The sequence below is a fragment of the Nylanderia fulva genome, unplaced genomic scaffold, assembly GCF_048542155.1.
Source record: "Nylanderia fulva isolate GAGA-0341 unplaced genomic scaffold, ASM4854215v1 Scaffold489, whole genome shotgun sequence".
In the NCBI taxonomy this organism is placed as follows: Eukaryota; Metazoa; Arthropoda; class Insecta; order Hymenoptera; family Formicidae; genus Nylanderia; species Nylanderia fulva.
This window is the reverse complement of record NW_028190575.1, coordinates 17,342-25,845: the sequence shown is the minus strand read 5'-3', so window position 1 is coordinate 25,845 and position 8,504 is coordinate 17,342. Positions and strand designations below refer to the sequence as shown.

At 37.4% G+C, this 8,504-nt stretch overlaps 1 pseudogene; it reads left to right on the top strand.

The window, feature by feature from the left end:
• LOC146721385 (uncharacterized) lies at positions 1–680 on the top strand (annotated as a pseudogene).
• The last annotated feature ends 7,824 nt before the right edge of the window (positions 681–8,504 follow it).

Genomic DNA, 8,504 nt, shown 5'->3' with positions numbered 1-8,504 from the left:
ATGCAATTGCGTATCCAATTTTGACAATGGGCACAACAAATGATCAGAGCTGAAACAAATTTTTTCAATTTTGTCATGTTCTCTGATGAGTCGACATTTAAAAATAATGGTGAGCTAAATAGGCATAATTGTCATTGTTGGTCAGATGTTAATCCCCATTGGCATAGACCAATAGATAATCAGAATTGTTGGAGTGTTAATGTTTGGTGCGGGATTGTGAATGGGTATTTGATTAGTTCCTATTTTTTTGACGGAAATGTCAACGGGGAAAACTTTTTGGCATTTCTTAGAGATGACTTACCACAATTATTTGAAAACGTTGACCTGCAAACACGTCAGAGGTTATGGATACAACTCGATGGCGCACCACCTCACTATACAAGATGTGTGAGAGATTACCTGAATAAAACGTATAATGGCAGATGGATTGGACGAGATGCGTCGCGTGGCCTCCACGATCTCTTGATCTGACGTCGTCCGACTTTTTCTTATGGGGATATCTGAAAAATGTCGTGTACGAGCAAACGCCTACAACAAGAGAAAATATGATAGAAAAGATACGAGAAGCTTGCAGAAGAATAACGCGCGATATGTTACTCAAGACAGTAAGACATTTCCAAGATAGGTTGGCATTATGTATCCAAGCCAATGAAGACAACTTCGAACAATTGATTCAATAACTTTTTTTTGACTGGATCATTTTCGATTTTGCCTTTGGTGGCAGGATTCTTCTTGATCTTACTTTAGTTGTCAGAACCATCAACAATCTTACTTTGACTGGCTGGATCATGTTCGTATCTGGCCTTAACTGGCTGGATCGTGTCCGGATCTTATCTTGACTGGCTGGATCCGTGTTCGTATTTTGCTTTGACTGGCTGGATCCGTGTTCGTATCTTGCCTTGACTGGCTGGATCCGTGTTCGTATCTTGCCTTAACTGGCTGGATCGTGTTTGTATCTTGCCTTGACTGGCTGGATCGTGTCCAGATCTTGCCTTGACTGGCTGGATCGTGTTCGTATCTTGCCTTTACTGGATGGATCGTGTCCGGATCTTGCCTTGACTGGCTGGATCCGTGTTCGTATCTTGCCTTGACTGGCTGGATCGGGTCCAGATCTTGCCTTGACTGGCTGGATCGTGTTCGTATCTTGCCTTTACTGGATGGATCGTGTCCAGATCTTGCCTTGACTGGCTGGATCCGTGTTCGTATCTTGCCTTGACTGGCTGGATCGTGTCCAAATCTTGCCTTGACTGGCTAGATCGTGTTCGTATCTTGCCTTTACTGGATGGATCGTGTCCAGATCTTGCCTTGACTGGCAGGATCCGTGTTCGTATCTTGCCTTGACTGGCTGGATCATGTCCAGATCTTGCCTTGACTGGCTGGATCGTGTTTGTATCTTGCCTTTACTGGATGGATCGTCTCCAGATCTTGTCTTGACTAGCTGGATCATGCTTGGACTTTCTCCTTATTGGTCCGAGCATGTAAAATAAGACTATCGGAAAATGAATATTTTAAGAAATATATATATATTTTTTGTAATTTTATCGAAATGTAGTAACTTTCGAGCTTTATAATTTGAAAAGTACGCAATGGAAAAACATGTGACTATAGTGTTTTGGAAAGCTCTCGAGGTCAGCTACAAGAATATGTAATAAAAAATAAGGGGTGCCATTTAAAAAAATTGAGGTGACCTTTGCGTGATCTTCAAATAAATATCCAAGGTCAAACCATTGGCACCATCTTATAGCCCCTTCGAAACCATACAACACATGTCTGAACCATTTTTCGATATTTTGCTTAGTTTACGAAGAAATTGATCGTATTTTTTAAAATGGCCCACCCTGTACATGGGGCATTCCATACCAAATCGCCCATTTTTTTACCCAAACATTTTTGATTTGCTTTATTTTTTTTATGTTTTTGCACTTATTAAAAGTAGTTTTTATGATTTTTTTTAGATTTTTGTTTTCATTTATACTCGAGTTATGAATTAAAAAAGGAAATTAATAAAAAAATTTTAATTAGCTATTACTTTAAAAAGAATAAAAATATTGGCATTCATCTGGTAGTTATTTTTTTTGTTTTTGAATGTATTTTTCGAAAAAAATATTGAAAAAAATTTTTTTAAATAATTTGACAATGTTTTTGTCAATTTTAACCGAAATTATTTTTTTTTACTTTAATAAGACCTCTTCGATTTTTTTCTAAAAAATTGATAAAATTTTAGGCTTAAATACAAAATTTTTGAGCCATAAGCGAAGAGGGGATTCAAATAACTTTGATTTTTAAAACTATTTTTTTGCATTTTTTTTTAGAAAATTATCTTTTTTAGTTTAATATATGACTCCGATAAAAAAAAAGAGTTTAGAAAAATAATAATACTTATTCTTAAAAGTTAAAAATAGAAAAAAATAATTTTAATATAAATTTAAAGTGTAAGACAGACAATAAGAGCCAAATCGCGGATGACAGTGCGTTATCTTAACGAAACTAAAATTTTTTCCGTTAGAATTAAATACCTGTGCACAAGGCACCAATAATTTTAATATTTTTTAAGATTATTTTTTCGTTGTTTTTTTCGAAAATAATGTTTAATAAATTCTTAGATAATTTTTATCAAAAAAGAAGTTTTGTAAATAAAAGACATTAATTAAATAAAACATATTTTATTAAAAATTATAACATAATAACATTTACAAGAAAAACGTTGCGATGACCCCTTAATGGTCGTCACTGATTACGCCAGGCCGGACATCTGCCCGACGCGCCGAGCCGACCATCCACCGGTCGCGTGATTTATCCCCTCCGAGGGGATGCCCGCTACGCGCAAAGGAGCGCGTGGGGGGACCCGCGCTAGTATATAAGCCGGCTGGTCCGAAGAGCCGGCACCAGTTCTGTCCCGAATCCTGATCCTAGCACCAGGCCTCTGGGTGTCCTCGAGGCCTCCTAGACTAGATTCCCGACAGTCGACGAAGACGGGAGTACCCTCTTCGGAGCCTGGGAGTTCCCGGCGTTCGACTTTCCTCTCTGCGACCGACGAAGGTGGTTGTAACCCCTTCGCTGCTTGGGAGTGCCCGGCATTCGGTCTCCTGTGTCCGGCTGACGGAGGTGGGTTTGACCCCTCCGCTGCCTGGGGGTACCCGGCATTCGGCTCCTTTTCTCCGGTCGGCAGAGGTGGGCGTGCCCCCTCTGACGCCAGGGTATACCCGGCATCCGACTCTCCCGCAGCGCGCCGTGCCGCCGCCCGCGGCCCCGCAACCGCGAGATCGTTTGTCCCTCCGCGCGTTAGATATAAGTCAGTGTAAATAGCAGTGTGACCGTCCGCTAGGCTAAATGTGTATATAGTGTAAATAATCATTGAATAAACCATTTGTAACTTTGAAACCGTGTACGCAAGTTTGGCCTTCCAATTCCGAATCCTGGTTCCGGCGAGCCGTCCAAGGCTAACCGAATTCCGTACCGTTACACGTGATATGATCGCTAGTTAAATTTTTAAAAACCAAATTAGGCAGGAATTTATTGACCAACATCGGCAAAGTTTAAATTTCTTTTATTAGAAAAGAAACGACGTTTCGACCATCAATTAGGTCCTCTTCAGGCTATAAAAATTACATAATATTATACATTTCGGTAATACAATAACTGATAACTTAAGTGACATGTACAACGATATTCTCGATTTGTTTTAAATAAATATACTTTTATTAATTTGGATCCTTGTTGCTTTATATTTAATTTTATTTATTATGATTTTTATTTATTTTATTTATATTTTATAAAATTTATTATATTTATTGTTTTCAACCTTCCATAAAAATGTTCATAAGGCTCTCATGTTTATATATTGTTTTTGTATTATAACTTATGAGACAACTTTCAATTTCTATATTTTATAATCAGACCTATTTGCGAAAGACTATGGATGTTGTTACAGTGTCAATTTACATGTCAGTGCGAACTATCGGTTCTCTTTTTCACTTTTAAGAATGTCATTTCTGCTGTGTTACAACTGACAGTTACCTGATCATTCGTTGATTGAAATATGTATTTTAATTCAATAGGTATTTATGTATATCTTATTATAATTTTGAGTTCTCTTATACATCGATTATTCACTAATATTTTTATTGTTTTTATTTTATTGTATTACCGAAATGTATCATGTAATTTTTATAGCCTGAAGAGGACCTAATTGATGCTCAAAACGTCGTTTCTTTTCTAATAAAAGAAATTTAAACTTTGCCGGTGTTGGTCAATAAATTCCTGTTTAATTTGGTTTATAATAACATTTATTTTTCAATAGCTTAAATAATTTAGTAATTATTTTCTTCTCCTTTTTTTTGGTTTCCTGTATTTTTATATATTTCGTAAAATTTTATATTAGTTGATTGAGAAAATCTTTTAACATTAATAGTTCCATCCGTTTTAGGTATAACGCAATGAATTTTTTGTGTTTCTAGTATAGTCCATATAGAATTGCCAGTCTTTGCAATAGCGTTAATGCTTGGCCCGATATGTGGTAACTAATGTTTGGCCAATACTTGGTAATTTATTCTTTTTTTTTTTTTTTTTAAGTCAGAAAATTTGCCAAAACCAAACTTCGCGTCCTGACCCCTGAGGGGGGCCAGGAGACTTTGTGGCGGATTTCCGCCCTATCCCAAGGGATTATCAGACGGGGGACCGACCTAAAACCTGACTGAAGCCCCTGGTCGTATGGGTATTATCCACCGCGGAACCGCTCTCGCATAACTTTACGGTGGATACCCGACCGACGTCTTGAAAAAGGACACATCCTCCGAGGGGACACAACCAGTGTCCCCCGGAAAGACATTTCCTTGCCCCGAAAGAGCATTGGAAGGAGCCGGGCTACTAGCTCCCCCCGGACGAACACATTTGCAAATCTGACGCACATGTTGTGTCTATCGGGTCTGCAACATCCACACACACGTGAGAATCACAAAATTGGATCTCTCCACGAGAACACTTGCGGAAAAACTCCCTGATATACATCGCAAGCCGGCGATAAATCCCAAGCGAGCAAAAAATACTTACTTCACTATCCTGAAGAACTCGGTAAATGCACAACGCAAGTTCCTTAGGATCCACACTCAGGTCACGTTCCTCCCAGCAGATTGCCAGGTTGCACAGCTGTTCATCAACCTCGGCTATCACATTACACGGCACTGTCGCTTGCAAATCCCTGAACCCAGCCGACAAATCCAGGGACGGCTCGTCACTTGATGACGACGAGGAGGGAGCCAGGCCTACACCCCCCTCCCCCCTCACGCCGGTTCCTGGTATCCGAACCCAGGACGTTCGCTTCTTCTTTAGACCTATCCATATCTAAAAGAAGAAATTGGTTTTTTCTGTTGGGAATTTTCCTTCCCCTTAGGAGGTTGCCTTACTCAGCTAACGGGGCCTCCTCCCCGGATGTTATGTCAGTGTTTTCCTTCACCTAGTACAGTGGACAAGTCCTTTAGGGGTCTGCACCACCCATCACACACTCATTCATCCTTCTCACGCACTCCAGCTCGGGTACCTCGGGATAGCGATACCCGTACACTACGGGGATGAGTCCGTAGTGCCCCTGAGGGATGGTAATTTATTCTGGGCCATGCTTGGTTGCGATATAATTAATTATATTTTTTTTAATAACCTAATCTAACTTGAAACAGTATTTCTTTGTCGTGATTATACTCGCATTGCGTCGGCTTGTTGTAATCGTTTTATTATTAATAAATATGTCGCAAAATTATTATAAGCAAAAAAAGCATCGAAAATTCAAAAAGTTAAAAATTAATAATGCGTGTTATAATGTTGAATGTGACAATGCTAAGAAAGATAGCATAAAAAATAAAAATGAAATAGCGAATATTGACAAAAGTATCAGTGTAAATGATGAGATTATAAGATTAGATCACAGTGAAAAGAGTATTAATTTGGAAGAAGATAATTTTGATCATTGTGATAATTGTGATAATTGTGATGATTTTGTTAGCATTGATTCTCTGCGCACAAGTGACTCGAATAGTATAATATTATGTGATAATGGAGTTAATGATGTCAAAGACATAACAGAAAAAATTCGACAATGGACACTAGCTAATTTGGATAGTCTGCGCTTGAATGTTGTGACAGATTTACTGCGAATATTGAGAGAAGAAGGCCACGTCTCTTTACCAAAAACTGCTCAAATTCTTTTAAATACCCAACATCATCGAATTTTGCAACAAATGCGTAGCATTAAAGATTCATACGGAGAATACATTTATATTGGTATAAAACATGGTTTGAATCAGGTAATTGACTCCGATATTTTTATTGAAAAAGAAATCTGTGTATTGATTCATATTGATGGTATGCAAATTTATAACAATTTACAAGTACAAGTTTGGCCAATAATTGCAAAAATATTTAATAAAAATTATATTTGCGGACCTATCGTTGTTGCTCTTTATTGTGGAGATTCAAAACCTCTGAGTGTTTCTGATTACTTAAATAATTTTGTAACAGAAGCAACTGAATTAATTAACAAAGATGTAACTATTAATAGAAAAACATATTTATTCAAAATTCTTGGAATTATTGCTGATTCTCCAGCAAGAGCATTTCTAAAATGTATTAAATCATCCGGTGCATTCTACGCTTATGAAAGATGCACCGTTAAAGGAATTACCGTCGAAAAAAAATTTAAGAAAAAACAAGTATATCCTCAAATAGATAAACCTAAACGTACAAAGGAGTCATTCCAAGAACAAAATCAAGCTCAACATCATAAAGAAAATCTGTCTCCGTTATTAATTCTGCCAAATTTTGATATTATTAATAATGTAATTTTGGATTCTATGCATCTTTTATATTTAGGTGTAATGAAATATTTAATGAAAAATTGGATTTTGAAAAAGTGTTGTGCGACTAAAAAAGAAAGTAATACATAATTTTCGCAGTGTGATGTTTAACGTAACACCCAGCGTGCCTTGTGAATTCCAAAGAAAAAAATTTGATGTGAATCTTGTTTTAAGATGGAAAGCTACACAATTTAGATTTGTACTTTTGTATTGTGGTGCCATTGTTTTGAGAGATATTTTACCCGACAATTATTATAAACATTTTTTATTACTATTTGCAGCGTGTCGAATACTAAACAGTGACAAAATTAATAGTAAATAGTTGTGATTATGCTAAATATTTGTTAACACAATTTTTTACATTATTACCGTCATTATATGAAGAAAGATCTCAAGTGCTCAGTATACATAACTTGATTCATGTAACAGATAATGTTATGAATTTTAAGACTCCATTAAGTAATATTTCAGCTTTTTGGGGTAAAAGTTATATTGGTCTTTTTAAAAAATTAGTGAAATCACCCAAAAAACCACTAACTCAAATAGTTAATAGATTATCAGAACTGAAATCTGCAGATCGACTAAAAATGAAAAAAAATTATATCCTCTCAAAATGTGTGATAGATTATACTGCTGGATTATTTAAATATTGTGAAGAAGATTATAACATTATTAAATCAATCAAAATCTATAATTGTTCGTGATTCGAGGGTTTTTCACTCAAATGTCGTGAACGCGTGCGGCGGGTTCCGCTCCGCGAGAACGCGGGATGAATGTGCGATGAGAGAGAAGGCGGTATAGCGTTAAGAAGGAGAGAGAGAGAGACAGAGTGATATAACGTTGAGAAGGAGCGAGAGAGATAGAATGATAGTGGACCGCGACCGCGAGACTGAAGATTGAAGACGGGAGCGAGCGAGAGTAACAGATTTATAAAATGCACAATTGTTTAATCAAATTAACAAAACTGTCATTTATTCACTTTGTCCGTGTTAAGTATAATGCTGGAATCGTATCACTGACGCGACACTTAGATAGAGTTCCGCGTTCCCGTTACTAACGATAAGTCCGGCCAAGTTGTTCTAATTTTGAAGGTGCGGACGCGATCTCGATCGTATGATTTCTTGTTAGCTTCTGACAAAGAATCGGCGGGAACCCCGGTTCGCTCCTCAATTTGCCCATACGAGAAGAAGCAAAACAGTTTGACCGGGAAACGCTTCAAGGTTTTTCTGCGTGCAAAAGTCGGGATAGAATAACGAATAAACAAGAGACGTCGAAAACAAGTCAAAGGATACTTTCGCGAACGAGAATCTGTCGACGAGAGTCATGCCAAAATATTTAATTTTTAAGACGATAATCACAAAGGACAGCCGTTACTGCAAGGCTGACACGAATAACGCGAGTAATTTGAAAATATTGACACAATAAGCAAGATCGAACGACTGGGCGGAACGACAATTTGAACGACATAAATTTACAGAATAGACAGACTCGAATTTAATAAACGTGTTGACGGTCCTTAACATACCGCTCGCCTCGAAACTATCGTTTCGAAATATATGCTATGGGTACAAAACTAAGAGAACATTTAGGATTTAACGAGGCGATCGGAATGTCGAGAGTACGTATGATTTCCTTTGAAATCGGGAGCATAAAGTCGCT